Source organism: Nicotiana sylvestris, chromosome 3, assembly GCF_000393655.2.
Source record: "Nicotiana sylvestris chromosome 3, ASM39365v2, whole genome shotgun sequence".
Taxonomy (NCBI): Eukaryota; Viridiplantae; Streptophyta; class Magnoliopsida; order Solanales; family Solanaceae; genus Nicotiana; species Nicotiana sylvestris.
In genome coordinates this window covers 42513680-42522513 of record NC_091059.1, presented here as the reverse complement: position 1 = coordinate 42522513, position 8834 = coordinate 42513680, and positions in this window count along the sequence as shown.

Genomic DNA, 8834 nt, shown 5'->3' with positions numbered 1-8834 from the left:
ATCTCGGCTAGGGACCCCGTTTGTGGTCAAGACAGACAACACAGCTGTTAGCCATTTCATGACCCAACTGAAGTTGAATGGTCGACAGGCCAGGTGGTAGGATCTCTTATCTGAATTCCACTTCAACCTAGAGTACCGAAGTGGGAAGACCAATCATGTTGCTGATGCACTCAGTCGTAGAGGTGATCTAGCATCGCTGTGCCTACTCGCCACCCTAAGGGGGAGAGAATTAGCCACCTCCATCAAGGACCAGATATAGGATTTACTCATCAAGGATCCTGCTGCACAATATTTGGTTGATTTGGTAGGACAGGGCAAGACTCACCAATTCTACATGGAAGATGGTTTTCTAAAAGTGAAAGGAAAGCAACTTTATGTTCCCAAAAGAGGAGATCTGCAAAGGACTCTTCTGGCTGAATGTCATGATACTCTATGGGTCGGCCATCCTGGTGAGGAACGCACCATGGCATTACTTCACCGTGCATATTATTGGCCTCAAATGGTCGATGACGTTGCTCAGTATGTGAAGACTTGTCTAGTATGCCAGAAGGACAAGTCGGACCACTTAATACAAGCGGGACTCTTGGAACAACTAGCTGTCCCCAAGAGACCTTGGGAAAGCGTTTCCCTGGATTTCATCACCGGATTGCCCAAGGTCGGAGATCTAACAACTATCTTTGTTGTGGTAGATCGATTTTCTAAGTATGCTACCTTTATTGCTGCCCCACAATATATATTAGCAGAAGATACAACTCGACTCTTCTTCTCTCATGTCGTCAAATATTGGGGCCTGCCCAAAGACATTGTTAGTGATCACGACTCACTCTTCACTAGTAACTTTTGGTCCCAACTCTTTAAGTGCCTTGGGTCAAAGCTGAGTCACAGCTAAAGTTTTCATCCACAATCTGATGGACAGACGGAGCGGTTCAATGGTACGTTGGAGGAATATCTCCGTCACTTTGTAATCGGATAGCAGATGAATTGGGTGAAGCTTCTGGATGCTGCTCAACTGTGTTTCAATTCACAATAGAGCTCTAGTACAAACAAAAGCGCTTTTGAAATTGTTACCGGACAGCAACCGCTACTCCCACACACAGTCAATGCACCAAATATGTCTAATCTCCTCGAGCTGCTAGCTTTTCAAAAGAGTGGAAGCAAAATTTGGATATAGTGCGGAGCTATCTTGTCAAGGCTCAAAAGCGGATGAAGAGGCATGCTGATCAGAATCATTGCTTTGTTGAATACCAAGTAGGAGACAAAGTGATGGTCAAAATTCCAAAGCGTTACTTATTTGCGGAGGTCCATGACACTCGCCTATTGCAAAAATACATTGGACCCTTATCCATTGAAAGGCGCATTGGGAAAGTTGCATACCAGGTGGATACCCCAGCTTGTTGGAAAATTCATCCTGTCTTCCATGTCAGCCTCATGAAACCTTTTCGGGAAGACACGGAGGATCCTTCACGGAGCCAGCTCACAATACCCAGTATTCGAGGGCCCAATTCAGTCGGGAAAAGGCGTGTTGAAGCTATCTTGATGATAGAGTGATTCATGACTCAAGGAAAGATCACCAAGAGTTCTTGGTGAAATGGCAGGGTTGTGATGCAGAGGAGAACACCTGGGAGAGGGGAACAAACCTCAAAGCCTACAAGAGCCTAATTGAAGATTATCTTGCAAGTAAGGCACCGAGGACGTCGCCAACTCAGGCGGGGGATAAAACTGTTACGCGTCGCCTTCCTGAGATTCCTTGGACGGGCGACGTAAGGCTAAGCAACTGACGTTAGTAAAGTTACTGTCCGCCAACTGAAATCCCCTCCGTACGCTAGACTAGATTATCAGTGTCGTACGGGAAAACCAATGTCAAGAGCAATTGAGTGAACAAAAATGAGGATTGAGAATGAAAGAATGCTTGATTGCATTAATGAAAGCTATTACAGAAAGGCAACGCGGTGTCGAGGGGGAGAGACACCAGTACAGAGAATTGTTTGCTTGATAGAAAGTTTGATTGCTTGATGCCCCCTAATAATACTTAAAAGAAATAAACCAAAGCTACAAGACTAGACTTTATTAAGCTAGAGAAACATAATGGAAGTACATGGAATAAAACTGCTCTATATTTACAATGAAAAAGACTTAGTTATCTACAAGGCAGAAACAGGTTCGTTGTCAGCATCATAGTCCTTGGCATCAGGGTCTGCGCGTGCGGCGCTGTTGGCATCCGCCTGCGGTTGGGCGCTGGCGAGGGATATCGGTGGGCGACAGAGGCACATGTTCGCTTGTCACTTGGAACGGCCAAGACCACGGGTCCGTCCGTGGCGCTAGGCATTGGGAGGCTTGCTAGGATGCCACGGGGCGCGCCCAAGGGGTCATGGGGCACGGCTGGAAAGCCGCCCATGACATTAGTAATGTAACTTGATTGCATAAACATAAGCAGAAGCAGACAAGGGTTAAGGAAACTGAAACAGCTAAAGAAATATGTTGTTGTTGATACTTGAAGATTAACTAGGATATACCAGTAGAGAAACAAAGTGTAGAAAGAAAAAGTAAGAAAACATTCCATAGTCTATCCTTGGTTTTCAGCTAGCTAGACAAAGTTGTAGCACAAGTAGTAGTAGAAAAGAGAGAGAAAGTTTTGAGTGGAAGTGTGTGTTCTTGAACTCAATTATTCATGTATTTGAAATAAAAGAGGGTGGGTATTTATAGTTTTGAAAAGCGGTGAAGAATAAGGTAATAAGTAAAGTCTTAACACAAACATCGAAACAATCACAAGTCATATTCAATTACCACAAGTTATTCCCTTTAATTAAGGAATCACTGTTTAATGGGTAGCACCAGGTCTACATAAGGAAAGAAAATCAGTTTGGGGATAGATTGATTATTGCCATAAAATGGGCAGTAAAAGCATGAAACAAACAATCAAGTCTAAGTACAAAATATGCTTATTTTGGGAAATGATTCAGCGAGGTAAAATATCACAATAAAGGGAAAGGAATCAATTAATTTTAAACAGGCGAGTGAAATTAGGGTTCATAAAAGAAAAGTTTATGTAATCAGTCACAAAATCAAGATCAATCAAGGAAGAAACTTCAGCATATAAATAGAGCAAACAGGAACATCAGATATGCGAGGCCAAACATATTGGCAAAAGAGATAGCACAAACATACAGTAGTGGAAGAAATAGGCTAGGATTTAGTAGTGAACAGAGTCAAGTAGTCGGGGCCCACACGTATTAGCCAAAGCGAAGAGGAGAGTCAAAAAAAAGTAAAGTTCTCACAGTACCAGGTGAGGAAACCTTTTGAGAAGTTAGTGTTTCAACAATAGTCGAGTTAAAAAGATAGTAAAACTCAGAATCAGATAAGTCACATAAAGAAAAGAGAGTTTGAAATAAGGAACCTTTAATCAAGTCAAGTATACATTCAAACAAGCAGTCTCAAACCAAAAAACCTAGGGTTTTCCACAATAATCGAGCTTAAAAGATGGTAAAACTCAAAATCAAATAAGTCAAACAAGAACGAAGAACTTAATCAAACAAGTACACATTTAAACAAATAATTTCAGAACTCGGATAAGACTAAAAGGAACTAGGGTTTTAAACATGCTGACTCAAGTACAAGGAAAGCATAAACAGGTAACATAGCAAAATCATGAAACAATACCAAAATCAGGGAAGGGATCTTTAAAAGAGAGGTTAAGAGAAACCCTAATTGGAAAATGAAGAGTCATTTTGAAAGAAAAGTTTGAAGAACCTTCAAGAAAGAACTTAAGAAATTCATAGTAAGTACAGATCTAAGGTAGATCTGAAAGAAAATTGAAAGACCTTAAAAGTTAGGGTTTCGGAAAATGTAGAAAAGGTGAGAAAGACCTTGATAGTTACCGATCTAACCAGAAAAGTCAAGGACCTACCTTGAATGGCCGGAGAAAGGCCATGAATAGAAGTCGAGCAAGGACTGGACCAGATCCCTTCGAGGTCTGGGCATGAAACCATAGAAACAAACACCCAGGAGCCATACTAGGCTGATACACATCTCAAATGACCATGAGCGGCCATGGATTAGGCAGGGGTTGAGGTAGATTAGGGTGGGATTAGATGGCGGCGGCTAGGGTTCATGAGGGATTTCAGAGAGAGTTGAGAGAGAAGGAGGTAGGGTAAGGGGTCATTTAAGGTTAAAAATGGTAAGGGGATGGTGGCTGTTGATCTAAATGATTAGCGGCCTAGATTTAAAAGGGTAGGTGGGGAATCCGGGTTTGGGTTGGTTTAATTGGGTTTGGGTCGGGTTTAATTGAAATTGGGCCGGGAAATTGGGTATGATTTGAGGTTTAATTTAGGCTAGAATTTAAATGCCAATGGGCTATTATTTAAATAGCTAATTCCCCTTTTTTAAATTATAATAAATAGTAAATAAATTTTTGGATGTAAATTGAAAGCACTAAAATGATTTATAACATATACATATCAATTTAAAAATACAGGACTTAATTTTATGAATATAAAATACGATTGAATCTTAAAAGGGCTAATAATGCAATTATATGCAATTTAGCTTAAAAATACTAAATAAATTTGTAAAAATATGCAAAAATTTCCTTAGCTATATTTTAGCATAAATATAAAAGTACAACAAATGAATTACAAAAATAATTTTGGAAATAATTATTGGGGTTTTTATGGATAAAAGAGGGAAATAAATTGATTTGAAAACCTTTAAAAATTAGTAAAAAATAATAAGACATTTGGATATGCTTACATATGCACATATATGCTATTTTGAAGGTATTTTGCATATTGAAAATATATAGGAAAAATTGGGTATCAACAACTGCCCCTTTTTACCCGGAAAAGATGAAAGAGTTGTCGGGTAAAGATATGATGGCCAATTTTGACCGAGCGAAACAGTTTGAAGAAGATAGACCGCACCCTAGCTTCTGATACGCCTACATATCCCTGGTTTTACAGGAATCAGGCCATATGTAGTTCAGGATCCGTCGGCGGAGTATGCCGATGGAGACTTTCCAAGAATGGATGCAATATCCAGGGCCGTGTGAGTGGGCGGTTTGTGGAAATGGTTAAGGTTTGATATGGATGCGGGAACTGGAGCGGGGTTGCTCCAGCCGGGAGGGCCGTTGCTCACCGGTTTACCTGCAATTATAAACAATACAAGCGTATATTGCGCATAAATCTAAACATGATGCAAATTTCTGTCGGACCGGGTATGTTGTCTTCGGACGGCTAGGATGACGTCCTTAGACCATTACGTCCTAGGCCATGAAGCATATGATAAAGGATTCGCATGCCATGAAATGATTCTCTTGGGCTATGAGGATGGTGCCTCCGAACCATGGTGCCTTTTAATAATGATATGCAAAAGATTAAAAAGGATCCTCAGGCCATGACATGGTATTCTCGGGCTATGAAGATGGTGCCTCCGAACGATGATGCCTTTGGATAATTTGGCGATCTTTCAGCCCATGAGATGCAGTAGCATGATGCAGACAAGACAAAGATTAGTCTTGCGAATTGAAGGGCAAAGCTTAGCCCGTAAGGGAAATGAAATAAACGATGCTTGAGATAGTGATTTATCTTCGAAGAAAATTAGAGGCAGAGCTTAGCCTAGGAAGGCAAAATGATTGCCTTATGCAAAGATGCAAATGCGGGGAGAGGTAGAGCTTAACCTCGGAAAGCAGAATGGTAGCCTTATGCAAGAACGCAGATGAAGACAGCGTTTAGTCTTGGAAGGCAGAATGGTAGCCTTATGCAGGAGTGCATATGGAGACAACATTTAGTCTCGGAATGCAGAATGGTAGCCTTATGCAATGCAAATGTAGATGAAGATAGCGTTTAGTCTCGGAAGGAAGAATTGTAGCCTTATGTAAGTTGGAAGGCAAAATAGTAGCCTTATGCAATAAAAATGCATATGGAGGTAGAGCTTAACCTCGGAAGGCAGAATGGTAGCCTTATGCAAGTTGGAAGGCAGAATAGTATCCTTATCCGAAAATGAAATAAGGAATGATAGTAGAGTTTTCTTAGCTGATAGCAGTTTGTGATGTCATTATTATTGAGAGCGTTATGATAGACCGAATTTAACTGCTGTATATTGATAGCAAATGTAACGGTTCGGAGAGTCGTGTTTCTGAATAATGTTTGTCCATGAGTGTATAGTATGTTTAATGATTTTAAATCCTGGTGCCTGCATCCAAAGAAAAATTGTGAGTTTTGTGTGTGTGTGTGTGGGGGGGGGGGTTAGCTCGTATCCCCGCTGGCTTTGCTTATCCTTCTCGGCTTTGATCTAGTAATACTGTACGTATTGTTGGGGTAGCGTTGCTAAACAAAGCAATTTCAGTAATAAACATGCATGGTTTCGTAAAACTATAACATAATTGTATAATTAAGAAATAGCTTTTAGATGAACCGACGATTGTGACGTGGCTCGGGACATGCAACCTCTCTAGCTATGGAATTTTGAGGGACCCCTCAAAATTCTGCCCTAGTTTGATGAATTGATGTTTCTAACTACTGCTCGCGACGATTGGATGAAATTACTTCGGAATTTTGAGGGTCCTCCTCAAAATTCTGCCCCAGTTTCCAACTGCGGGGGGGGGGGGAAACGAAAATTTTAGTGCATTGCGACCGAACCCATAAGGCTGCCTATGTATCCCCTATTAAACGGGAATTAGGTCAGGCATAGTTCAAATTACTTCATATAAGGAAAGCATAAAGATTACACATAGTAACGCTTGACTACATCTAAATTTATCGGCTTCAGCCAGACTTTTCCGTCCATATCTGCAAGTATGCGGGCTCTCCCTGTCAAAACCTGATGAACCATGTATGGACCCTACCAGTTGGGAGAGAACTTCCCTTTGGCTTCATCTTGATGTGGAAAAATTTTCTTTAACACCAGCTGCCCCGGTGTGAATTGTCTTGGACTGACTCTTTTGTTGAATGCTCTGGACATTCTATTCTGGCAGAGTTGACCATGAAAAACTACATTCATTCTCTTTCCGTCTATAAGGGCTAGTTGCTCATAACGACTTTTCACCCATTTTGCGTTGTCGAGCTCAGCTTCCTGTATGATCCTTAGGGAAGGAATTTCTACCTCAGCGGGAATAACAGCCTCTGTACTGTAAACCAGCATATAGGGGGTTGCCCTGGTTTATGTGCAAATTATGGTGCGATACCCCAATAGAGCAAATGGTAACTTTTCGTGCCACTGTTTATGCTTTTCTATCATTTTCCTCAATATCTTCTTGATACTCTTGTTGGCGGCTTCTATAGCTCCATTCATTTGAGGTCTATAGGTTGTGGAATTCTTGTGTTTGATCTTGAAGGTTTCGCACATAGATTTCATCAAGTCCTTATTAAGGTTGGAGCCGTTATCAATAACGATTGACTCTAGAATCCCGAATCTACAAACAATGCGGTCGTAAACAAAGTCTGCCAAAACATTTTTAGTCACTGCTCTGTAAGATGCTGTTTCAAGCCATTTGGTGAAATAGTCGATGGTTACTAGGATAAACCGGTGTCTGTTGGAAGCGGTAGGCTCGATTGGTCCAATAACATCCATTCCTAGGTGGCGAACAACCACAGTGATCTTGTTACATTAAGCTCACTTGGATGTACATTTATCATGTCTGCATGTATCTGACAGCGGTGACATTTCTGGACATACTGGATGCAGTCTGTTTCCATGGTCATCCAAAAGTAACCTGCTCGGAGTATCTTCTTTGCTAAGACAAAACCGTTCATATGGGGGCCGCAGGTCCCAGCATGAATTTCCTCTAATAGCCTCGATGCTTCCTTTGCGTCGATACACCTCAATAGGCCCAAATCAGGAGTCCTCCTATACAGGATTCCTCCGCTGTGAAAGAAATTGTTAGACAACCTTCGAAGTGTGCATTTCTGAGTAGGATTTGAAAGTTCTGGGTAATCTCCTTTTTCCAAATATTCCTTGATGTCATGAAACCACGGCTTTCCGTATGCTTCTTCTTCAACATGGGCACAGTAAGCTGGCTGATCATGGATCTTTACTGGAATGGGGTCAATGAAATTTTTGTCTGGATGTTGTACCATAGATGACAGGGTAGCCAATGCATCGACGAACTCATTCTGGACTCCGGGAATATGTTGGAACTCTATCTTCGTGAACCTCTTTCTCAATTCATGTACATGATGTAGAAACAGGAGTATCCTGGAGTTCTTGGTTGCCCACTCTTCTCGTACCTGATGTATAAGCAGGTCGGAATATCCAAATACTAGTAGCTCTTGAACATTCATGTCAATGGACATTTTGAGCCCTAGGATGCAAGATTCATATTCGGCCATGTTGTTGTTGCATGGGAACCTGAGTTTGGCGGACACCGGATAATGCTAACCAGTTTCTAATACTAAGACTACTCCTATGTCAACTCCTTTGAAATTTGCTTCTCCATCGAAGAAAATTCTCCAACCGTCCTAGGATTCTGCGATATCTTCTCCTATGAATGATACCTCTTCGTCAGGAAAATACTTTTTCAAGGGTTCTTATTCTCCATCCACGGGATTCTCAGCAAGGTGGTCTGCCAGCGCTTGTCCCTTGACTGCTTTCTAAGTTACGTAAACAATGTCGAACTTACTCAACATGATTTGCCATTTTGCTAGCTTGCCAGTGGGCATGTGCTTCTGAAAGATGTACTTCAAAGGATCCATCCTTTATATGAGATATGTAATATAGGCACAGAAGTAGTGCATTCGCTTCTGAGCTACCCAATTCAGAGCACAACAGGTGTGTTCCAACAGAGAATACTAGGCCTCGTATGGGTGAAATATTTACTAAGATAATAGATGGCCTGCTCCTTC